This window comes from Macrobrachium rosenbergii, chromosome 53 (assembly GCF_040412425.1).
Source record: "Macrobrachium rosenbergii isolate ZJJX-2024 chromosome 53, ASM4041242v1, whole genome shotgun sequence".
NCBI classification, from domain to species: Eukaryota; Metazoa; Arthropoda; class Malacostraca; order Decapoda; family Palaemonidae; genus Macrobrachium; species Macrobrachium rosenbergii.
The window spans coordinates 11655324-11681827 of NC_089793.1; the positions used below are offsets into that span (position 1 = coordinate 11655324).

At 35.8% G+C, this 26504-nt stretch overlaps 1 protein-coding gene across 3 annotated transcripts in view; it reads right to left on the reverse strand.

Moving 5' to 3' along the window:
- Positions 1–26504, reverse strand: part of neur (E3 ubiquitin-protein ligase neur) — a 293962-nt gene that overhangs the window by 33154 nt on the left and 234304 nt on the right. The window lies entirely within an intron of this gene.

Below are 26504 nucleotides of genomic sequence, written 5' to 3' on the forward strand. Positions count from 1 at the left end.
ACACAAACATATATATATATATATATATATATATATATATATATATATATATATATATATATATATATATACATGATAAAGAGCTAAAGGAAGCGTTTCAAAAGTCATATATATTCTATAAGCAGCATTCAAATTCTGTCTTTCAAGAATATAAATAAAACAAAAACCACCAAGGGCATTTAAAACATAATGTTACTAAAATGAAGCGGCCATGAAGATAACAGTAAGTATAAACTGGGTCACTGAATATATAAAAAAAGCACTCAAATATTGACATCATTATTATTTCAGGGGGCTTCCACCAGAAAAACAAGTTCGTGATGAGGGTTTTAATAAGCTCTGTAAACACTCAAACAAGTAAAAAATGCGTCGGAGTTTCTTCGGCGCCATCGAGTTTTCTGTACAACCACTAAAACGTATAATCAACGCCACCGAAAATAAATCTATCTTTCGGTGGTCTCGGCATAATGCTGTATGAGCCGCGGCCCATGAAACTTTAACAACGGCCTGGTGGTGGCCTATCCTATATCGTTGCCAGAAGCACGATTGTGGCTAACTTTAACCTTAAATAGAATGCAAACTACTGAGGCTCGAGAGCCGCAATTTGGTATGTTTGATGAATGGAGGGTGGATGATCAACATTCCAATTTGTATCCCTCTAGCCTCAGTAGCTTTTAAGATTGAATGCGGACAGCAATAAGTGCGGACGGACAGACAAAGCCGGCACAATAGTTTTCTTTTCAGAAAACTAAAAAGTGACGTTTGTATACTTATAAACTTGGCTACCCTGCCGCTTGACTTTGTAGTCATGTCAAAAGGCGCACGTATTTTTGAGCTTCACGGAAGAACAGTGGTGTTTGTCCGTTCTAGATTAACCTGGCCTTATGCCAGCACGGGCTCTTGCTTCTCTACTTCTGGAACAGTAAGAATTACAAATAAAAGTGGAAATATTCCTCCATACTTGCAGTCTTGACTTCAGTTACCGCACCTAATATACATCAATTTCAAGGCCGATGGATGTAAATGAATATACTTATTCATTCTTGTACAGTTAGTTTGAGCTGTTCCAGATATTTCTGTGACATACTGATAAGACTCTCAGACAATTAGATCATTAATTGGTTAGTAAAGTCTTCTAATAAGTGTAAAATAAGAAAACCTTGGGCTCTGACTTATCCTCTATGCCATGACCTTCATCAGAGTTGAGTTTGAGAACAATGTCTTCGTGGAATACTCACGCACATCACTCTCTAATGACTGTTCAGTTTTTAGTCTTGACTCACAAAATAACTGCTATTTATATTTATTTATTGGTCATCCCTTCACTGTGCTGTTTTTCTTACTCTATCACGTGAAACCTTTATTGCCAAGTCAATGACATTTTGGATGTTCCATAAAAATCAGTGCACATTTGTGAATATAATAATAATAATAATAATAATAATAATAATAATACGTACACTGTGTATTTATATATTTTAGCGTAAACTTCTAACTATCAAGAACATCAAAAAGAAAATGGAAAGCAACGTGTACTTGACATATTTTCTATATGATACAACTACAAATAAGGTCCCAGCGCTTGGGAACTGGCCTAAATTTTATATTCCATTCCATCCCAGGAAGTAAATTAAGAAACAAGAGCAAGAAAGATAGCGAAAGGAATAGAATTTCCAGACACGAACTCCGATGCATGACCTACCCCGATACGAATGGAGGAGAGGATGAAGGATTGGATCCCTTTTCTCGGAATCGCTTCCTTCCTCCAGCTCATAAATTACGTCGGGTTATTTCATCAGGAGGGAAAGAAAAAGGGAAGGGGGGGGGAATGAAAGAAAAACAAACACGTACGCACATACATACCATCACGTAAAACACACACACAAACACACAAACGCTTGAAACAAACACACACATCTATTCAGATACGGGAGGAACAAAAGCAAAATTGGAGGAAGTGAGGAGGGCGCAGGATGGGTGGAGGCCCTTTCGACCAAGATGATAATGACGATGGTGATGATGATGATGATGATAATGATGATGAGGAGGAGGAGGAGCAGGAGGAGGAAGGGATGTACTCAATGACGATAGAAAACAAGAGGCTTCAGGTATAATAGGTCACCTGATATTGATGACTACGATAATGAAGCAAATGGTTGGCGTATTCCAAGAGTCAAGGTTAAGGGGTATATTGACAACACCAAAAAAATGTGTAGAGAGAGAGAGAGAGAGAGAGAGAGAGAGAGAGAGAGAGAGAGAGAGAGAGAGAGAGAGAAAGCCGTTTAAGCCAGATTGAAATTAACTTTTTGGGGGGGTGGCACCATTTTACGGCCCTCTACTGTTTAAGGTAAAAAAAAAAGTGAGAGAGAGAGAGAGAGAGAGAGAGAGAGAGAGAGAGAGAGAGAGAGAGAGAGAGAGAGAGAAGAGAGAGAGAGAGAGAAATAGTTTTTAATAAATGGAAATCACAACTTTTTTTTGTTTTTTGCTCATTTTCCACCCAGCTAAATGTAAAAAGCTGCAGAGAGAGAGAGAGAGAGAGAGAGAGAGAGAGAGAGAGAGAGAGAGAGAGAGAGAGAGAGAGAGATCACATTTACTGAAAATAGAAGTAAAAGGTGAAGCAACAGACGGGAAAGGTAGCCTTGAGATGCAAATAACTGACGGCATTAAAAACAAAAAAATAAAAAAAAACCAACTCACCTGTAAGTATCTTATCAAAATATCATAATTGACGGAAAGAGAAACGGGGCTCAATTACTGCAGCTGGGGTTGACGGAATAATGGGTGTTTCCTTTCATTCATAATAAATATACAGTGAATGATGAATGGAGGCATAAATACTCCCCCCAAAACATTCTTGTTGAACTTCGTCATTTACGGGAAATGATTGAATATGATTTTACTTTTAACTTTGATGGTCGTGTATATCCAAAATTTAAGCATGCATGCCATACATTAATAAATAAGCTGTAGACGAATATAAATAGCACTGAGGTAAAAAAAAAAAAAAAAAAAAAAAAAACAGAAATATCACTTCAGAGCGCTAAATAAAATATTAGCTTCACAACTAATATATTCCCTTCAATATCTTCAAGTTTGTAAGTACCAATTATTTAACTTTTAACTTTTAGGAATATAGGTATATACAGCAGCATGACCAAATTTTTACGTATATATACATAACGTCCTGTATACTATAATGTATACATGCACAAAACCGGAGTTAAAATACCGAAGTGTTTGGAAAATACCTAAGTGTTTGCAACAAGTCTTATACAACTACATAACACAGCCTTAGCGTTTATCATATTAAAATCACCCTCACTAAGAAAAAGCTTTCGTATTCATATTAAAAATTAGCACTAAATGACCCTTATTAAAAACAATAATAACCAAAAAATTGAAAATCACTCGACAAAACCCATCGCGTCTCATCACCTCTGAATGAAGGTGGCGAAATAGACATTTCCCTTGGAAAGTGCACTCACGGTGATCATTTTTGGGAGAAATCAATTAAATGAGCGGAAACCGAGAAGAAAGGCAGCGGAACTGAGGGCGTCCTACAGGGGGATGTGGTCTCACCTATAGGAGTTCTCTCTTCTCTCTCTCTCTCTTCCATTAGAGAGAGAGAGAGAGAGAGAGAGAGAGAGAGAGAGAGAGAGAGAGAGAGAGAGAGAGAGAGAGAGAGAGGAGGCATCAGGAGTGGGCGGGGAAGACTAGAGCTGAGAGACAGAGTAAAATAAAAGAATAAATAAACAAAACTATGGAGAGAGAGAGAGAGAGAGAGAGAGAGAGAGAGAGAGAGAGAGAGAGAGAGAGAGAGAGAGAGAGGAGAGGGAGGAGCATGAGTGGGGTGGGGAAGACTGGATCTGAATTAAATTAACTAACTGAAGTAGGAGACAGAGTGAAATAAATGAACAATTATTCAAAAATATGAGAGAGAGAGAGAGAGAGAGAGAGAGAGAGAGAGAGAGAGAGAGAGAGAGAGAACACCACATTCCATTGAAAAACCGGTCTGTACAGTGATTAAAACAATAAATGACACTTTCCCCTTAACATGCACAACAGCAATAATAATAATAATAATAATAATAATAATAATAATAATAATAATAATAATAATAATCCGTTTAAAGTGGTCACTATCTGTCTTGTAAAAACATACCTATTCGTGTACAGTGAAGAAACGAATTGCACTGGACATGAATTTTTAGAAATAAAAAAAAAACTACGATAAAAGAAAAATGAATCCGTGAGACATTCCTAATTACCTTTTCACCTAACTGACAAAAAAAATGAAAGTGAGGATTTTCACAGTTATTGACTTCACTCCAGCACTTCCGCCCGTAATATTCACTCTCCTCCTCAGGTGACAACAGGTGCAAACGTGGGATAGAATGATTTGAGGGAGAGAGAGAGAGAGAGAGAGAGAGAGAGAGAGAGAGAGAAGTGAGGAAAATCGAGCTGAATCAATACAAATACTTAGAGAGAGAGAGAGAGAGAGAGAGAGAGAGAGAGAGAGAGAGAGAGAGAGAGAGAGAGAGGTGGGGAAACTTAACAGGAAGATATTGGAAGGGGGGAAGTGAGGAACAATTGGGAGGAGGAGGAGGAGAAGAGGAAAGGAAAGGGGAGGGAGAAATGCTGAGGAGTTTTAACATCGTGGGAAAAAAGGAAGAGGATGAAGAGGGGGGCGGGGGTCGAAAGGGGAGGGGAGGGGAGGGGGGGAAAACAGGAGGAAACACCTCGGTGATTTACGGAAGTGACGTAGTGGTGAGCCTAACAAGCTTACTCTGCGTTGTCGTAGTTTCTTCAAGAAAGAATATCCACTCAAAATGCAGAACTAACCTCATTCTTAAAGAATAAAAGAAAATACCTAATTAAAGAAAGAATACATACAATAAGTACCATAACACACACACATACACAACCGCACTAGTTTTGAAAACCAAAGTGAGCGAAAGCATCTCTTAAAAAAGTTAACAATAGTTTTTATTATTTAATTCCTTGAACATAAATATCAAGACATTTCAAATATTCCCAAATCGAAGAACCCACTTCCGGTCCAGGCAGTGGCTTTGGTTGCGACAAACTAAGTAAAGACTCAAGTTTATTGCACCAATCATATATTAAGTGATAAAATTCACAGGATCAACAAGAGAAACAAATCTTTCTCATGTTAATGCCTCAAATAAGCTGTAATTGCTAAATACTCGTACACTACTATATGACAGTAATAACTGGAAAATGGGAAATTCAAGTCCAGGACCTTATGATAAAAACCGATGTTCAAACGAAGCTCGACAAGCGATATTAGAAAATAATCATTTGACAGGATCCGTCTCAAACATCAGAGAAGGGGAGAGAGAGCTGCTTGCTGAAAACGCAACGCAAAATGTTTAACTGACACAACTAGGAAAAGATTTCGTATAAAATATTCACTTGTCAGAATAGAATGTTCTATGAATGGATAAAATTATTGTATCGTCAGGCGTCAGAATTTCACTTCCTTCTGCAATGGTTGTCAAAATCTCTCTACTATGCTACTCTACAATATTTCTTAATAGCGGTGCGACCGAAATATATTTTATGAGTATCACGCTTTCCGTAATACCAATTTCAAATGGTAATACTGGTAATGGTGCCATTTAGATTCCCTTTTAAAAAATGAAATGAAGTCAATGACACTTTCTATATATATATATATATATATATATATATATATATATATAGAAAATATATATATATTATATATACTGTATATATATAATTATATATATATATATATATATATATATATATATATATATATATATATATATATATATATATACATACATATACATACATATACATACATATACACATAATATATATGTCCAATACAGCTACTACTAATCTTGAAAACTTTTACCCAAAGTTATTTATAACACGTAACACTCGTTTAAAAATCAATACTTTACAATCCTGTGCAAACTGCCTCTAAAATTCATTACCAAGCATTTCTACAAATACACAAGACGGTAACAGCGTTAAGAAAAATGAACTTTCATGCAGTAATCCAGTCTTATATAATTCCACGAAAGCCGCGGCATCACGCACACGCTGGAATGCCGCTCTAATGCCATTAGCAGGAGGAGTTCTTGCGCAGAAACGCCACATCACGCTACGGAATTCCAAAGTGTAATGTTATATTTGCTCTCGAGGGTAATGAACACGGATATAATTACATGTAATGGGCTCGACTACACCCAACATGCAAGACACAAAGGGGGTTAGTGGTCCCTATATTTTTTATTGCTCTTTTTATTTTCTTTTTTATAGTAAAATTTTATTAATTTAATACATTTTATAGAATTTTTTTTATTATAAAATTAGTTTTTTTGTGCCATTTAAATACCCATTTTATGATAGATTGTTACGATTTTACAGTAATGTATGATTTAAATACCCATTATCTATTCTTTCTTTTCACGTATTACTTATAATTTCGTTTATGAGTTTAAATACGAATGAACTATTCTAATATATAAAACACAATGTACTTAGCATATTTCTGTCTATAACACAGATAAATATACAGAAATCAAATCAACGTTAACTATGACTAAACCTTGAACAAGACAATGCAGAAGAATATAATGCGCTTGATATTTTATACGTATAACTGCAAATTTTCTTGAATACTGTCGTCGTTTATACAAATTATACTCCTATTACCACTGAGTTCACTGTCTGTCTATCTGACAAGCAAATACTGTTAACTGCAAAAAAAAAAGCTACTTTCAAAAGAAATTAAATTTAATTAACAGCGGATCTATTTCCCGCAAATAAAAGACACTTTGCATAAAAAAAAATTCCTTCCTTCTCTTTCCCTCGATAAATCTCTTCCCTTCTCTCCCTCTGGGACTCTAACTGGCTTTGTTTTCCATCCCTAATCATCGTTCTCGTTAGCCTGCCTCTCTCTCTCTCTCTCTCTCTCTCTCTCTCTCTCTCTCTCTCTCTCTCTCTCTCTCTCCCTTTGTCGGGAGGGCGGCACACGCCCCGCTGCCATCTTAATCCAAACTTCTATTCCATTTCATCCCCGAAGACAAACTTTCAAGTGAGGATTCCGCGAATCTCGGCATTAGAGAAAATTACAAAGACCAAGTCTCTGTTCACGCGGAAGAGGAAAGGAAATAGAGAGGTAAAGAAAACTAGAAAAATGGAAAAATTTCCACAGAGAGCGAGAGAGAGATGAAACAAAAAATGACAAAGAACTGAAAAAAAGAGATATAAAAGACTAACAACATACGGGAGAGAGAGGGAGAAAAATACAAAGATTTAAGAAAAAAAGAGTGTTGAAACTATTGAACATGAGAGAGAGAGAGAGAGAGAGAGAGAGAGAGAACAAAAACGAAAAATTACAGAACTGAGAAAGATATAAAAGATTAAAAGCACATGAGTGCGAAAAATACAAGGAAAGTCAATAAAATATTAAAAACAAGAGAGAGAGAGAGAGAGAGAGAGAGAGAGAGAGAGAGAGAGAGAGAGAGAGAGAACAAAAACAAGAAAAATTACTAAGAACTGAAAAAGAAAGATCTAAGACTGAAAACAAAAAATACAAAGAACTGAAATACAGGTAAGTGACAAAAATATCGAAAACAAGAGAGAGAGAGAGAGAGAGAGAGAGAGAGAGAGAGAGAGAGAGAGAGAGAGAGAGAGAGAGAGAGAGAGAGAGCTGAAAACATTTACAAAGAGCTGAATAAGAAAAATATAAAAAAAACTAAAACATATGACAGACAGGGAGAATCAAGACAGAAAATTGAGAGAAAAAAGTGATAAAAGTATTAAAAACAAGAGAGAGAGAGAGAGAGAGAGAGAGAGAGAGAGCTGAAACAAAAAAAATGATAAAGAACTGAAAAGAAAGATATAAAAACTAAGACATATGAGAGAGAGAGAGAGAGAGAGAGAGAGAGAGAGAGAGAGAGAGAGAGAGACTGGAACTGCCACACTCCAGGATCAATCCGGGATGCAGGATGGTGGAAGGGGACAACAGACCCTTTCCTTAGAAGGTCAGCCGAGCATAGAGCCGGAGACAGACTTCGTCTCTTCCTATAACCCTAAAAACCCAAGGTCTATAGACCTTGCCTAAACCCTCGAACCCCTTTTCATTCTCGTAATTGATAGATTCCACAATGATTCTCCAAAATCAACGCCAGGGACAACAAGATTCCAGTTGACTACTGGATGACGATGTTGCTGCATGATACCTTTCCTATGATTTATGGATGGATTTATAGACTTTAAGCACACATGCAAAGCACTGGGGCAACTGTGGCCATTCAGCGTTTAAAATCAATCATTAATTTAGCTAAAATTCATTAAAACTATAAATTAAGGTAAAAAAGGTACAAAAAAACTATGAAGTCTTTCATACGAATTAATCAAATATATATACAGTAGCACCTAAACTGAACAGACGCTCTCGGGTCTAGTTTTTCTGGTAAGTAGCATAGTCCGCTAGGTCACGAAGACCTTATGCTATAACCTGCAATTGAATATTTACTAAATTTCTTACAGTTAACAGCAATTCCACTTAGTTCCTAACCTAAACTAACCTGTGGTTTACACTTCATATTCAATTCAAGAGATTTATAAAAAAAAAAAATGCATTACATCCAGAATGGAAGTACAGAAAAAATAATCATAGTATGGCAGCTAAGTTGAGGTGTTATTGTTGTGTATGCATGTAAATGCACAGAGAAATATACATACATACATACATACATGCATACATACACACACACACACATATATATATATATATATATATATATATATATATATATAATACATATAGTATATATAATAAATAAATAAATAAATATATAAATATTATCTATATATACATATACATATACATATACATATACATATACATATACATACATATATATATATATATATATATATATATATATATATATATATATATATATATATATATATATATATATATATATATATATATATATATATATATATATAATATATATAATATACTTTGTGCGTCTGTGCCGGTGTGTTTAGTATGGATACCTTTTACCCACCCCACCGAAAAATAGAAAGAAAAACGCTAAAGTGGGAGGGAAATGAAATGCAAAATTTCGGCGTTCCGTGTTTCGCGGAATCGTAAAATTCGATGGCGGTGCCAATCTGGATTTGATGTGCCGCTCCGAAGGTGTGATTTAACAGCGAATTCCCACAATGCACCGCAAGATCCGACGCATTAGGTAAACATTGCATAAATCCCGCTCGCTACGCCGTGCAGATGGGCGCATCCATCGGAAAGATTCCCTGACGTGCGTTTCGGCTTTTTCAAAAGATGCCGAAAGTCTTCGCTCGGATTCCGATGGCGACGAGGTGTAAAAGCAGAGATATGTGTGTGTGTATTTTGTATGTTCGTACTGATATGTATGTATGTATATATACTATATAAATACATATATATATATATATATATATACATATGTGTGTGTGTATATATACTGTATATATGTATATATATAATATATCTCTTATGGTCTTACAGTTCCTTAGAACGAACAACCATGTGTAAATTTAACACTGAAATGAATGCAATAACCATTTTTAATGGAACAAAGTATTTCGCCTTTTTGATACTTGACTCATGAGGCACCATACTGGATGTATGGGCTTTAAGAAAACGCAGAGTAACAAATTAGGAATAGTTGTTCTATAACTCTAATACTTCCAAGATTATAATATAAGTAACCCTGGAAAAAACTCGTATTTGATCAAAAACAGCTATGGAAAAACGAGCACTGGGAATGAAGTAATCGTTATCACGCCACTATACATGATATTAAAATTTCAGTATTTCTTCATCCACTATAAAAACCATCGCAGAAAAACATCGAGTACTTAAGAGGAAAAACAAAACCGCAAAAAAAAAAAGGAAAACAAAACGAAAACAAACTCAAAAGAAGCTTCCCAACGCGAATTCGAATGGATACGAGTTTCAATTTGTTCCCAAAATATGGCACTAGCAATATCTGCCACTGTTTCAGAAGGCATATTTCTCAATGGAGCCACTTGGGCGCTGCATTCCCGGAAAATATGCGAGGGATCCTCGCATGCATGTGGAATGTTTAAGGAGCGAGATACAGAGGAGGTTCCTCTCTCTCTCTCTCTCTCTCTCTCTCTCTCTCTCTCTCTTTGCATTTAAATTCAAGTCCTCAGGCCCGTGATGAATGAGATGTTTCGTCTGTGTGTACAGAGATGCCAGCGAGGGTTGGCATTCACAGGCGGAAACGCATCTGGTGGTTTTACATAAGTTGTCCACGATGAATGGCGATGCTACCAATACGTATATAACTGACCTGATATACATTTGAGTAATGTTGCACAATTACACTAAATTGTGTGGAAATTTAGTTAGCATATTATTTCCAAAGCACAGAAAAACTCAACATAAGCAGTATTCAGGGCTATGCATCCTTTACCTTTTATCTAAATGTTTCTTTCGTCTTTAAATTACGAATACTTTACATAACTTCAAATTAATTACATCTGCCGTCTTCCACTCATCATACAGTCATAATCTACGCTATAAATTCAACATATCATTACTCAGGTAAACTTCTAGTTAGAAAATTTGTTACCTTAGGCTCTTAGTACTCCATTTGTTCCTTTATAAATGTCACCTTTCTTGGGCGTGACACCTGGTGCGTCTTACCTGTTTGGTAATAAGCAAGAATCGATTTCTACGAAGAATCAGAACACCGGAAAGAGTACAACGGTACGTTAATTTAGATAAAGAACAAGGAGGAGGAGGAGGAGGAGGAGGAGGAGGAGGAGGAAGAGGCAAGGGGGGTTGAGGTGGAGTGGGTTCCCACTTTTTTTTTGTGCAAATCTACTAGGAAATTCACAAGAACATTTTCAAAGCGAACCAGTGGAGATGAGGAAAAGGAATAAAATGTTTAGATAGCTTTACTGAATAATATTTTTCAGGTCGAGCCCACTCGTAAAACAGACACAGAGAGAGAGAGAGAGAGAGAATAATCCGTACATCATGGAAATTACATCTAAAACAAATGTAACGCAATTTCTCTCTCTCTCTCTCTCTCTCTCTCTCTCTCTCTCTCTCTCTCTCTCTCTCTCTCTCTCTCTCTCTCTTTGGATTAGCAATTTCAAAACGCATTCAACCCGAGAACCATGAACGTAAATTAAGGAATATTTTATGGGAGGCAAAATTTCAACGAAGCCTGAAACAGGTTTTGGTAATGTAATTTCCTACTATTGCAGGCAGTGCCACAATGCTCATCTATTAATGAACATATGGAATGCATAGAGATATATTCTAAACGAGTGCGTGCGGGGGGGGGGGATATTCAAATACTCAAAAATGATAAATTGCAAAGGCCCATTAAGGTTACACGGCTGCTTAGAAATATTAATACAATCAAGATGATTTTAAAGGATTTTGGAAACAAGGTAAAAAGATCATATGAACTCTGATGTCTACAGTAGATAAAGAACTTTCTGTTCTATACATCGCTCATACAGTATGATGAAAAAAGCTTAAGGCCTACACTCAGATACTACCTATTTGCGACCAAATATCAGAGAATAAAGACCACCAAATCTAACGAAGAGATAAAGGCATAACAATCATAAAAATAATTTAATAAGATACCTTACAACTTCTACATTTCAGAAATAAAGTTAAAGAATTGTGAAAGGGAAAATCACAAAGCAGTGGACCCTATCCAAGTTATGACAGCCGTTTCATCTCCTTCAGCTCAAATGACCCAAAACTTTTTTTCTTTGAGACCATCGACCCCCTCATGGAACCCTTGATCACTCATCAGCCTCCAGGCATGTCAAAAAAAGCCATACTTCTTCTTTATATAAGGGTGGAAATCCCTTCGTCCTTTTCTTTCGGCTTCTTTTCTCGATGAAATTTATTTAGCGGCTCACGACAGAAAATGATGTTGCTTGCCAGGACTCCCAGCTTAACGTTGTCAAAATCCAGATTTAAAAGAAAGTGAAGGTCTAATACAATATTTCTAAAGTTACGCAAATAGCTGATGATGAATGTTATCGTTTACCGAGTATTTGGAATAATAAGACGTTTATAAAAAATCTTAAAAGTGCAAGTCAATTCATCGATGTGGAAACTGGAAGTACTACAACGATTTAGTGTCCGCTGATTTCAACTGCTGATAAATTTTCAATCACTATTATTATCTTCATTTTCCAGTAAACATAACGTAACATTTATATAAAATGAGAACAATTCAGAAATGTGCATTAGAAGTTGTATTCTACTGCACCGTTTCTTGCAAAGTATTTCGATTTGTTGAACTAATGGCATCTTTTGACCCAAAATGTTCTTCTGACCCCCTTTTGAAACCCATGAGAATTTATCGACCTATTCGATTATCGCAAATGCTACCAAGCTTTGGAATTCCATTCCTTCTGTTTTTCATGACTCTTACTGCTTTTCTTCCTTTAAGAACCTCAAGATTTCTTTCTTTCTTTTCTATTTTCCCGTATTCGGGTCTAGGCTGGAAAATGATAATACGTTGCTCATCTGTTTTGGATTTAAAATTATTAAAACATAATATAGTAATGTTTCAAGAAGTGTGTAAGATGATATTCAGCGGACGCTTCCAACAAGTAATCAAATACCAATTTTCTGTAGGCATTATAGGGCATAACGTACAAGAGAAAATTCTTGGTCACTTGATTGCTTAATTGATTTATGACTGCTAGAACTTGCGTCACAACGCCTAAGTTATTGACGCCGCAACAAAGTTAAACAGAAAACTAAAAGGATAAATAAATAAATCTAAAAGGGGTTTCATATAGGAAATATCTATCTATCTACCTGTCTATCTATCTATCTATCTCTCTCTCTCTCTCTCTCTCTCTCTCTCTCTCTCTCTCTCTCTCTATATATATATATATATATATATATATATATATATATATATATATATATATATATATATATATGTGTGTGTGTGTGTGTGTATATATAATCATACCTTGTGAATTCTTGGTCACTTCACGTCGGGCAATTTTGTTCGTATGAAAACCTTGGCGGCGTTCAATAAAAAACAGCCTAACAAGCAGGAAAAGTTAACACCTGCAGCAGGTAAAATTACAACAGCTTCATTCACTGAAGCTACGTACTCTCATTCAAACTGGTTCTTGTTTGCCCATCTCAGCGGAGAGTTAAAACTGGGAAAAATACTGCGTATTTAACGAGAGCGAATTCTCCTTTAAATGAGTTCTAGCAGATATGATAGGTGCATCTTCACAATTATCTGAATTACCACAATTCAACATACAGATACAAAACTATTTTTGTTTATATTACTGTAATACGAAAATACCTTCCGGAGTGTGATTAAGCATTTACAAAGAGAGAGAGAGAGAGAGAGAGAGAGAGAGAGAGAGAGAGAGAGAGAGAGAGAGAGAGAGAGAATCACTTTTACGACAGCATGAAGAAATTCAAGATTACTCGTGCAGTAGTTGTGCAGCTAATGTTTATGCAAGAGAATGAATCGTGTACACTAACCACCCACTCTCTCTCTCTCTCACCTCTATCTATATATAAACGGCATCCCCAAAGGAAGACCCTTCCTGAAAACCAATGAATCATCTAGCCAAGGCACCCACCTACCCAGAAATACTAATGTGGTTAAGGACACGTTCACAAGCGTGAAGAAACAGCTGCTCAATTACACGAGCTGCTCAGCCGTGAAAATTCTCAGCCGACCTGACTGAAAGCCGAGGGAATAAAAAATAAGTGCTATTCCTCGGCACGTATTCAGTGCTGTGGAAGAAGAGAGATGATATTCCAAGTTGCACCATTTGTGGATTCCAAGTTGCACCATTTGTGGGTACAAAAGACCGAGTGACCGCTGACCACTTTAATACCCTTTCTTTTTTTTGTAAGTCTGCATTGTATATTGTCAACTAAAAATCGTATTAATTTAATATTATTATCATTCAATCACTCCGCATCAACGAATTACCAAAAATATTCTACGGGAGGTTTAGGCAATAAGTTCCCAGATTCATTCCAAATCATGAATATCAACAAATATGAAAATATCATTACATAATGCTAAACAGCATTACCATATCGAATGACATGACGATCTCTTAGACTCTTTAGGAATACACTACCGCCACATCGTGAGTAACTCATGTCCTAACATTAACATCAATAACTACAACAAACCAACACCGTGTCTTTCTTTGTCAACCCGTACTAAATTACAGTCTTCAAGACCACCACCAAAAGGCCTGTAATTGACGTCTTACGACTAAAACACACACTCGTATATACACACAAAGACATTTTATTGCTGTTCGATCTGGGGTCTGGAAGTACGTGGTATACCAAGGTCTAAAGTATTCTTTAGAACTTGTGGTATACACTGATTGGTACACACCGGATCATTCGAAAGAAAATAATGTCTTTTGTACTAAATTTATAATTCCTTAAACGGCGCTCGCCTACCTGTCTGTCTGTCGACAAAGGCAAAAAAAAAGAAAATCATATTCGACTTTAAGAAAGTTTAGGGATTACGTCAAGGGTTTTTTTTGTCATATTCTCAGATACACCTAGAATATAATTCTTAAAGGGATGGTGAAGAAGAAGAAAAGAATATAGGAACAGACAACAGACAAAAGCTTTGGCTCACACGCCGAAAATGGAATGTTTCCTCCAACTATTTAAACAGCTGTTACTACAGGACAGGTTAAAACGCCAGTTATTGAAGTCGGCAACAAATTAGGCTGGGGGGGGGGGCATATTTATGAAGTCTGGTCCTAGATAAATATTATTTTTTAGAAAGAATCATCTATTTTTGTGACTAACATAATTTAATTGGCGCTTTTTATGAAGTCTGGTCTTATATAACCGTTATTTTTATTTTTTAGAAAGAACCATCTACTTTCGTGATTGCCAATATTTAATTGGCGCTATTTATGAAGTCTGGTCTTAGATGGGTGTTATTTTTTTTCAGCAAGAATCATCTACTTTTGTGATTACCATTACTTAATTGGCGCTTTTTATGAAGTCTGGTCTTAAATAACCGTTATTTTTTTTTTTTTAGAAAGAACCATCTGATTACCATAATTTAATTGGCACTATTTATGAAGTCCGGTCTTGGATGAGCGTTATTTTTTTAGAACGAAGTATCTACTTTAGTGATTAACATTATTTAATTATTTTTAAAGACGCCGAATGCCACAGTTACAAGATATTCGTGAATCACAAAAACACCCACAAGAGACGTGTGGGTTTAATAATAGAGAAACGCTAATACTTGCACACATCTTCTATCTATCTATCTATCTATCTGCCTGCCTATTAGCATCGTACATTCGCTGCACAGCTAGAGTAGGTTCTGTGAAGTTAAACGTTTGGTAAATTTATTTCTGGGATGGACGATTGCTAATAAATGCCGGAATACATACATACATACATACATACACACACATATTAGATATATGTATATAATTAAATTTATATTATATATACATAGATATATGTATATACGACCACGTTCGACATAAAACCAGGTAAACAATTCACATTTTAGATTAACAGAGGTATAATGGATTTGCAAGGAAATGCGCCCAAAACCTTCCTACCTTCGACCAGTTCAGATATCGAAAGCAGGTTCTCTCGGTAGTGTCTGCGTGTGTGTGTGTGTGAGAGAGAGAGAGAGAGAGAGAGAGAGAGAGAGAGACTCAGCCATCCATCTCCGCACCATCTCGATGATTCAACAAACCTCTTTGTTTGTGCCAAAGTAAATAACGCCGGCATTACAAACAACACCAGCGAAGCAGCAACTCTTGAAAGGGGATGAGCAGCGCAGGAGGAGGACCGTCTCTTCTTGACCTTGAAGATTTTGAGCATTCTGACCACGGTCATCAATGGTGGTTGACCATTACCATTACTTCAGCCTTCTCTCTCTCTCTCTCTCTCTCTCTCTCTTCTCTCTCTCTCTCTCTCTCTCTCTCTCTCTCAATACACCGAGACAAGAGAACATGTAATCAAGGCAAGACTCGGATCAAAACTGTAAATTACAACAGTAAGGAACAAAGATGTTCAATGGCATATAGAACCTTTTTTTTTTTTACAGTGATCACAATCACTGTAATCACTGTCTCACTATCACTGATCTCTCTCTCTCTCTCACACATACACACACGCACACAGTGCTCTCCATAATGAAATTTCCAAGCGAGAAAACAATGGAGACAAGAATCAACTCCACCTTTCTCTCGGCAAGATTGAAATCTCTTAACTGGTGTACAAATACAATAACTCTCTCTCTCTCTCTCTCTAAAATATATGCATAACCACACACACATACATTATATATATATGTATGTATATATATGTGTACATATATGTATGTATGTATACACATATGCTGTGTGAGTGAGTGTGTGTAATTCATATATCTTAATGAAAAGTACCACAAGGAGAAAATAAAAAAATACATATATATATAATCTCGACTAGCTGTCTTAGTAAGACACCAGTCGAGTGCATATATGTATGTATATATACATGTATGTATGTATGTATGTACGTATGTGTGTGTGTGTGTGTGTGTGTGAGACCCACAAGATTAGGATAACTTAAACTTTTTTCGCCCCTGGAATAACCATGGGAAAAACCTTTACAACATCGCCTACGGGAGAAACAGAAGTGCAGGTAATGGTGAGAACTGGTCTCCCGCAGCAGACACACACACACACACACACACACACACACACACACACACACACACACACACACACACACAAACAACTTCGAATCACAACTCGACACTTTTCACAGACATGACAAAAAAAAGTCTTCGATGAGTAATACCCGCTTTTAAAACACACGCTGACACCTTCAATGCAAGTAATGCGCCATTAGAGGATGTTTGAAAAGAGTTTTCATGTCTGAGGTCACGCTATCACATTAAGAAGACTCGTGAAAATATTTCACTGTATACGACACTGAAACCTTACTGCATATATTACAGTTATCACGTTACTTACGAAAAACATCACGTACTGCGGAAATACACATATTCGTTATTTAATCTACTTAAAAAGTCTTACGTGATGTTATTTACTACCAAATATGAATAAAGTCTGACCCCACACTATTTTTAAAAAGCCATATATCGATTTTAATAACTCTGTTTATGGCTTAAAAAGTGAAGAAACTCAAAGGCTGGTAGAGAATATACATATTATCTTAATAATATAAAAAAGATGGAAGTTAAGATGTTCACGGGGCTAAGGTAAATTATGGAAAGGCTCTGCAATTCACACTTACCTAAAGTGGGTACACCCCTTCTTTTCGTGATTTTAAACAGTGATTGTCAGCACACGCAAATTCTTACACACACATTACATATATATATATATATATATATATATATATATATATATATATATATATATATATATATATATATATATATATATATACATATATATATATTTAGATATTAACAACAATCTATTTACATTTCCACACATGGAACATTAAGGCCATGGCAAACACAAGTTACATCTAACGATCCTGTTTAGAAGTTTGCGTGATCTGAGTCATGAAAAATGAAAGTATAAATAAAATTCAACGTCGTTACCTCAAGATAACTTCCCTGATAACTCTTTAATTCATTTCCTTATTTCAAAGCGGATCAGATTTGGATGCTTTGGATGTCGCAGCTTCGGATGTCTGTCCTGAATTTGTACGTCACCAGAACTTTAATCGAAACCTGGACGCGTACTCAATACACAAGACTATGCAAACGCAACATTAACCTATCTTCCAAAATTGTATATTCATGAACTACAAATGGCAGGACTCTCTCTCTCTCTCTCTCTCTCTCTCTCTCTCTCTCTCTCTCTCTCTCTCTCTCTCTCGTCAATCTCAGTATAAATAAAAATATTTAATGATTGTGTCTCCCTTTCTGGACGTAAATATATTCGTGCACACAATAGCATAAATTGAACGGGTACTTGGACCAGGCCTCAGGACAGCTAGTAACCTCAAGGCAATGAGACTGTCCAGAGTTATAAGGTCCAGTATTGAAAGGAAGAGATTTAGCAACGCTCACTGAAGGGGTGGGGGGATACTGGCAGAATTTCGGGCGTTAAGAAGTCAAGGATTACTCCACACACACTGGCACTCGGCCAAAGTTACGGTCGATGTTTGTGGCACACTTGAAATTCTAATCTGAAAGTTACAAGACGGAGTATATATTTTCTCTCTCTCTCTCTCTCTCTCTCTCTCTCTCTCTCTCTCTCTCTCTCTCTCTCCACAATGTGATACGGTTAATGCTGAAAGATTCATACAAAAGCTTCCAAAAAAAAAAGGCAAAACACAACAATGAAAAGAACATGCATTGTGGCAACTCACAAAAAGAACGAATAACAGATGAAATGAGTATGCTTGGGCCTTACTGCACAAACTCCAAATAAAGGAGGTAACGATGTAACACAATACAAAGGAGGGAGTGATGTAATACAATAGGAACACAAATGCATCCACAAAGAGTCCCAGGAACAAACATGACTGTTTTTCTTTACATGTGACAAAAAAGAAAAAAGATAAAGAAAAACTCGAGGGGGAATTCTTGCAGGCACTTGACGTCCTTCCAGAATCCCAACCGCACTTTCAACTTCCTCCTCTCTCTCTCTCTCTCTCTCTCTCTCTCTCTCTCTCTCTCTCTCTCTCTCTCTCTCTCTCTCTCTCATTGTTTTAATGCCCCTGAGGCGCTACGCATGATCACGCAATGCTTGAAAGTGCCTGGAGCAAGCAGCACAAACGCTTGCCCTTTCGATGGCATTGCTCTGAAGTCAGTGCTCCTTCCTCGAGTCGAACATCTGGCTTACTTTTCACACACACTGTTCATTCCTCGATAACGGTCATGAATAATAATTATAATATTACTGTAAGTCCCTTCCCTTTAGAGGGTGAGGTTCCACAGGGTGCTGGTCTACTGTTTTCATTTATTAGAATGAAGTTACTATCCCAATGCCTAGCTGTGATCAGATTGCGAACCATCACAGTCGACCCATCACAGGTAAAGAATTCACTGCTCAGGATGACACACGACCAATAGATTTTAACGGAATGAACCTATGTCAACCGCCTCATTCGAGAACTGAACATAAATTTCCACGCCTTAGAGGCGCACGTTCTAGCTGATGTACTACATGGGTACACTACTACTATAATTGCAACTACAAGTTCATCTTGTTAAGGTACAGTTGATATTCTTACCTCAAAGAGGTTACGTAAATAAAAGTACTAGGTAGCATGATGGAAGAATGAAAATCTGGAAGGACTGTAATATTTACTTTGACTATGTAAGCATTTCATTTGAAAGGAAACATTCTTGTTCAGAGAGAGAGAGAGAGAGAGAGAGAGAGAGAGAGAGAGAGAGAGAGAGAGAGAGAGAGAGAGAGAGATAACTGTCATTCTTTCATTCATGTTTCGTAATGAACTTACAATTACCTCAAATATCCCCATTCCTTAGAACATTCCACGACTTTTATTAATTTCTCATTTTCGTAAAAAAATCACTGAAACAATTTACATTACCAAAAGAACGAACTCCAACAAAAGCTTCCGAAGCGAGCGTGCTAGGAGTCAATCGTTAACACCTTTTACTATTTGACTAACCTGGAAATGCAGCTACTACGTACGCCGTTATCTCAACATATCTACGCCAGTGCAAACGAAGTATAACGGATACGCTAACTAACCTTACGCTGCGTATTGCAATTGCATATCCAATAATGCTGATGCTATGTACTCAACGGCTTCTCAAAATTAAGATCAGTAAATCAACACGTAAATAATGTTTATAGGTTAGGTCACTGACAAGGAAATGCCTTTTGCCATACAGTGTGGAAACGACCAAACAAAAAAATAATGATATTCATAATGATAGCAGGTTTTCTAAGCATTGGTCATCACCAAAATATACTAGATCTAAAATATACTGATTAAACTTGGGTTGCAAATTATACGGAGAATAATTTAGTTGCAATACTATCTACTTTGATAAGCTGGCTGTGATTTTGAAGCATATTACCAATAGTTACTTACAGAGGACTGCACAAAACGTTGTGTTGATTATACTGTAAATTATATCAATTCAGTTCCAATACCAACACATGATGGATAAGTTTCGTTATTTGTAGTTATTTAGAAATATATATATATATATATATATATATATATATATATATATATATATATATATATATATATATATATATATATATATATATATATATATATATATATGTATATATGCATATACATATATTTATAAACAAATGTATCTATACATAAATATATACATATATATTATATATATACATCTCTGCATGTACTGTATGTATGAATGTATGTATGTACCCGTGTGAGTACTTACAACGTGAACCATAAAGGGCAAAAACAGCGTAAGTACAGAAAATCTCGTCAAAAGAAGTGAAACAAAACGCCACAGTACACCTTTTGATCCCCAAAACTAAACCTGTTTACCGACTTCCCAATGAACTCGCTCTCCCGGTTTTGTCATAGGACGAGATGACACAGCATAACAATTAACCCAAATTACGTCATTTTTGTACTTTGTCACTACCTGGGGTTTTGTTATTCTCTCTCTCTCTCTCTCTCTCTCTCTCTCTCTCTCTCTCTCTCTCCTGTTAGTGGTAAGCTGATTTGCCTTCTAAACAAGTACTGTATAGAAGGTCACTGGAGTTTTGTTATTTTTTCCTCTCTCTCTCTCTCTCTCTCTCTCTCTCTCTCTCTCTCTCTCTCTCTCTCTCTCTCTCCTGTTAGTGATATGCTGATTTGCCTTCTATGCAAGTACATAAAGTGACTGGAATTTTATTTTTTCCTCTCTCTCTCTCTCTCTCTCTCTCTCTCTCTCTCTCTCTCTCTCCCCTCTGATTTGCCTTCTGTTACATAAATTGATATCTCTCTTCTGTCTCTCTGTTAATTGATATGCAAGTATATAAGGTGACTAATGATGTTAAGTTTCCAGCACACGAGTCAAATACGATTAAATTGTTAAAAGTTTGAACGCAGTGATGATACCCGTCGCGTTTTATTCTGGAGACGCCCAACATTAGAAGAAATAACTTTTAAACTCCATATAAAATCTCCCATTAATTATTCATTCTTGATCTACAAACTATTTTATTCCGAATACCTCCACTGGATGTAACTCTTAGCTGAGTTTATCCTTCGTCCTCATATAAATCAACTTGTGGAGTAAACGTTTCAGTTCCAGTTTGCTAGAAAACTAACTTCTGTCAAAGTTCGTAACAAATGACAAGATTTCAGTCTCATTACTAAAGCAATTTCGAAAGATCAGGTGGCTCCGTTGCTGGTCTTTTCCTAGTATAGGACAGAAAGTGATGAAATGTCTGTAAGGAAGTGAGTGTGTGTATATACATATAAATGTATATATATATATTATATATATATATATTTATATATAGATATTATATATATATATAATTTATATATATATATATATATATATATATATATATATATATATATATATATATATATATATATATATATATATGTGTGTGTGTGTGTGTGTGTGTGTGTGTGTGTGTGTGTGTGTGTGTGTGTGTGGTTTTCACATCAAACTATTTCTCACAAAAAAATTAGCTCCGACAAAAAAAAACAAAAAAAAAAAAAAAAAACACAACAGTTAATATCGCATTCACATTTCAACTACTAAATCGAGGATGAACCCCAGGTCAGGTCAACTCAGTCAATCAAAACTGTCTACTAAAGTGGTGGGATTGAACGGTTCTACCCAGACACCTCTGCCCTGTGAAGTGCAAATGGATTGGGATTCTAATGCACCGCATCCGAAGGCAGAGAAACGCCTAATGGAGGGTTGTGAACCCCTCGGGAGAGGAAACGTCACCCTGCGTGGCGTATGAAACCAACGGAATTGAAGGCAATTTACTGAAGACTGTTATCGCGTTGGTAGTGAAAAATAGAACCTATGCATTACTGCCTAAAGAAGTACCAGTGGTTTGGGGGTACACAAAATTGTACCTCAAGGTAGAGGAGCACATGGTAAAAGGTTGTGGTCATCTTGGTGGGATTTAGGGATACCATGTAACCGTAAACCCTAGAAAAAAGGTTAGTTCTCTTAAATTTTTCAATTCATTTTAGAATATTCTAATAGGTTACTTTAATAATCATATCATGTAAATGTAAGTACAGTCTTATAGTTTTCTTAGTACAAATACGCAATTGGGGATTCTACAAACAAAAAAAATAATAATAAGTGAACGGCTATACAACAAAAAAAAATCGTTCCTGGTAAAGTAAGAGCCGTGATATCATAATCATATGATAAAAACAGCTGGTATTTAAAGCATGAAAAAGAATATAAAAGTAAAAATGAGTCACTTATTCGTTTCGTTCTCATCAGCTGCGTAACGTAATCCCAGAATATCAAATCAGCCGTTATGATGATGTTTGTATTCGCAAGTCGTTGAACCCTCTCGAAGACCTCGTATTATACACCTATCTATATATGAGGTGAGTACGGTTACCGCAGCACGAGTAGGTGGAGCTATGACACACATTTTTCAAGACCTACCAATTTGAAGACTTTTGTGTACCTAAGGAAGCCGTGCAGCTGCTGTCAGTCTGTCTGTCTGTCAGTCTGTGCCTGTCAGTCTCTCCGTGCCGAAGTGCACAAACAAGCATGCTGATGTATAAAAAAAAAGGTTGCAAAATTCATCGTAATTTCATTGAAATACAAGAATGTTTATTTCACAGGGGAAAGGTTTCATCTCTCTAACGTTTATGCATTTTTGGTATATTTGTTTTTAGCTGTATAGTATGCATACTGGTGTACGTGACAATGCATCCATTCATTTATGCATATATACATAACTGCATTCATGTATTATACATTATAAATTTTTAATAAAACAAAACAACAAAAAATACTTCCTCTACATAAGGAATGATTTTCCAGCTGTTTCGTCATAACATAATAGAAAAAGACTTGTCATTGCATCCCTAATAATAGCACTGATCAACTATTTTCCTTTATTTTTCATTGACTGACTTTTCATTTGCAAAAGCACAGGAAAAAACATTTCAAAGTCTAACTCTGCCTTTTTTTAGGAAAAAAAATCTTCAACGAATTTCCTTTAGATGAGGAACTGGGACGTAAGGTCACTGAGTACAGGAAACAATGAAGAAGGATATTCTATACCTTTCCTCTTCGCAAAGAGTAGCTCTTAGCCATCTCCATCATTGCTTAGACGCAATACAGTCGAATAAACTATCATGCACAAAAACACAAACATTTCTACTAGCAAAAAAATAATGAAGAAGAGAATGCACTTCGGTGCTAGGTGAAAAGTTGCTCAACAAAAAAAAGATCAGCTTACACTTTTGCAGTTTCCAAGGATAATTTATGAGAGTTGATGTTTTCCGTAAGCAAATGAGACGCTAAAAATGAGTCATGAGACAGTTAAGTAACTCCTGGGGCAACGTCCCAGAAATACAATGTTATAAAGGAGGTAAAGTATCAGGTTATTACACACACACACACACACACACACACACACACACACATATATATATATATATATATATATATATATATATATATATATATATATATACATACATACATATACACTATACATATACATACATATATATACATACATATACATACTAGATTATGTCATCCGTAATATATCTGGAAGGATTAACGTTCAAGTTATTCAATATCAACAGTCTCTCTTGTTTGTTATCACATTTCTCTTCCCATTCACTTATAACTAGAAACGTAAGAGTCAGTAGTGATGTACAAAATACTTCAACGCACATCTTACAAGGATGCATATAATAACTTATGATACGTAAAAATGAATTAGAATTAGAATTAAAATTAAAATGAATAACCACGTGATAGGAAAAAGATTAGCTTTGAACTGAAGCAATTTTGACACCCTATGACAGAAATGTTCACTATAAAGTAATCGTAATAATTCTTAACGCTAAAATATTCTATGGGTGGTACTATAACTGTTCAAACATGATGATATATAGGGAGGTGCCATAACAAAATTCAACGCTAACCAGATTACTCATTTAATCTCATCGATATCAATGATATGGATGCAGAAATTCGACTGAACTCAATGAAATGAAATCCAAATTTACGGAAAACGAAATTCGCTTCCGAGGAAAATGAAATAGAGGTTAATATAAGGTCAAATTTTAATGGCGAAAATTGCTAGTAATATTCAATCGTACATGTAAAACACTTCTCGTCCATGAAAAGGATAATATGACCCAGTATGGAACAAAAACAGACCCCATATAATTAAAACAAGTATATTTTTCAAATATATAAATTCGAGCGGGGGGAGGGGGAGTAAACCTTGAAAGCTCTTACAACAGGAAGCCATAAACAGCAAAAGTAAAATAGATGGATTCTGAAAAACAAAAAGAATATATATATATATATATATATATATATATATATATATATATATATATATATATATATATATATATATAATATCGATATACAATAACATTCAACTAAGACCTACAAGTCCAATAAGCAATAACTCAACTACCTCAGAAAGTAGAATATTCTTCCTATCTCACGCAAAACCTGACATGTAATGCCCTCAGCATCCCGACATTCGTCCTCCCACTTATCACCGAGACGAGCCCGCAGCATCACGCCCTTCCCATCTCTCGCCGGCTAGGAAGCTTCCCACGGTTGATGCCGCTTCAAATCACAGACGGTACGTCGCAGTAACTACAGCGCTACAGATGTTATTCTCTTTTCTACCTGATGGACGACTCTTTCGACTTCCAATATTGCTACAGTAACCTAGTATACACCCAGGGTACTATTAGTCCTACTGCTACCACCACCCATCACATCATGGGCAGTACTGGTTGATGGAGCCACTGAGAAGTACCTGAGGCGAATGAACTCATAAACTACTGTTAAAAGAATGACCATTAAGCCTCAAGGCAGTAAGCTACTATTTAAAAAAAATACAATTAATGGTAAAAAAATATAAATTTGTATACTGTGTCTAATCCAGAGCTCACTAAAACCATTAAACGACCGCAACACGTTATAAAAAAAATTTAAATGTTCCAGAGATTAATTTTGTTTTTTTTCCTACATTCACCAATATAATACGGATTAAATACTATGGCATAGTTCTTTGTCCTTCTATGCCCCAGTCCATAGACATAAACGAATGTACCAAGATCCACTCATGTTTAAACATCTAGCTTTGCAAGTAAGCAAGCCAAACACGTGAGATCGACCAGGAGTATATATGTATACATATGTACAAACCTACAAACACTCATAACCCACTGAAATTCCAGCCATTCTTGGGTACCATATGTAACATAACTGCGTGAGAAGAGCCTCGAGGTGTTGTAACAAGGAAGTCTGACCTGGGACACTGTACACTGGAACCTACACACACACACACACACACACACACACACACACACACACAAAGAAATTTTATGCAACATACATAACCTTTTGCGAGATCAGACACAATAGTTCTTGTTTTGTCGCCCATTCAATTTTTCTCTTCTTATTCTTGACTGAGTGTGGAAAAAAACAAAAACATAAATCAGAAGCTCAGTAAAGCTGCAAGAATGGGAATGGATTTAACCTAATAAAAAATCACTGACATTTTCAAATGATCTACAAATACCCCAACAAATGCAGCAAATTCAGGTAATGTACTTATTCATATGTGCAAGTACTGTACTTATACAGTCACTTCAACAACATGAACTTTTCAAACAAGGCGTTACTCTTGTATCAAAAATAGAACAAGATATTTACCCAGTGCCGACGAAAAAATTTTATGTAGAACAGAAGAAAATAATTTTTGGTTTCATATATGGAATATTGGCTATCAGCATCTTATACCAGATACCTTTTATATGAATAAACAAGACGGAATTGGTCTAATTAATGTTTAGAGTCCTTTCTGGGAGCATAATTTGGCGAGTCATTTTCCTATTCCTACCTGTATATGTGTATAAATCAAATAATTTATAAACCATGCTAACACGTCTGTGTAGTTTACTTGGACCCCATAATACAGAAATCTCGTTGGTTTTATACGGATCTTTTTCAAAGAAAATTTTTCAGTAAATAATAATACAAATTATATACTTTTAATATATTATGTATGTATGTGAAGGGAAAATGTCCCCTATCCACGCGACAGCTTCATTTTGAGCCGTGTAAGAAGATGGAGGAACAAGGAATCGCATGTATGTATGTATGTATGTATGTATGTATGTATATATATATATATATATATATATATATATATATACTGTATATATATATATATATATTATATTATATATA